This window comes from Chrysochloris asiatica, unplaced genomic scaffold, assembly GCF_000296735.1.
Source record: "Chrysochloris asiatica unplaced genomic scaffold, ChrAsi1.0 scaffold00444, whole genome shotgun sequence".
Classification (NCBI taxonomy): Eukaryota; Metazoa; Chordata; class Mammalia; order Afrosoricida; family Chrysochloridae; genus Chrysochloris; species Chrysochloris asiatica.
In genome coordinates this window covers 261,221-262,145 of record NW_006408962.1, presented here as the reverse complement: position 1 = coordinate 262,145, position 925 = coordinate 261,221, and positions in this window count along the sequence as shown.

The following is a 925-nucleotide window of genomic DNA, read 5'->3' as shown; positions in this document are numbered from 1 at the left end:
CATTTCTTGATCAGTAGTTTACAAAGAATGATTCATATAAATATCACAGTAGGTGAGGTGTGAATGGGAGAAGGACTTCAGTAGTTATCTTGATATTTATGAAATATTACTTTTAAACTTTTCAATGATATTTAATATTACATGCCATCTTTTAGTGTAGTAGCATATGCATATAATTTATAGGTAAGTGAATACACCTGGCCATAGCGAGTTTGCTGCTATAGGAGTGAAATGAAAAGAAATTAAAAATCGCATCTCTAAAGTTAAGAATTCTACATTGCAGCATTTAAGTATTCTTTATTCTTGTATCCTGTTGAGTTTCTTCATAATTTGTACAGCAATTTTCATACTAAGTTAAACTTGAAATTTTACCAACAGAAAACTGCTCTTCTTTCTCAGACAAAAATATTCAAGGCTGTTAAGATCTACTTTTTATACAGTTTCGGCAAAAGTACACAGAAATAATTAGCCTGTGAAACAAAAGCACTTCTCCCTTAAATGAAACAGAACTAGAAATATGTTTATATCTACAAATATTATTGAATACAATATATAAGCATTGTGCTTTGTAAAACAAAAAGCAACAAACAAAATATTACAACTTCCCTTCAAAATCATAAAATGTGCTTATGTAAATTATAGGAAACACAGTCTGTTCATTGTTGTTAGGTTGCCCTTGAGTCCATTCTGACTCATAGTGACTTTACGTACAACAGAATGAAACACTACCTGGTCCTGCATCATTCTCTGAATTGTTGTTAAACTTGAGCCCATAACTGCTCTCCTGACCCATCTCATTGGAGGTCCTCCTCTTTTTCACGAACTCTTCACTTTTCTTAGCATGATATCCTTCTCCCAGGACTGGTCCCTTCTGATAATAGGTCTGAAATATGAGACTCAAAGTTTCATCATTCTGTCTTCTAAG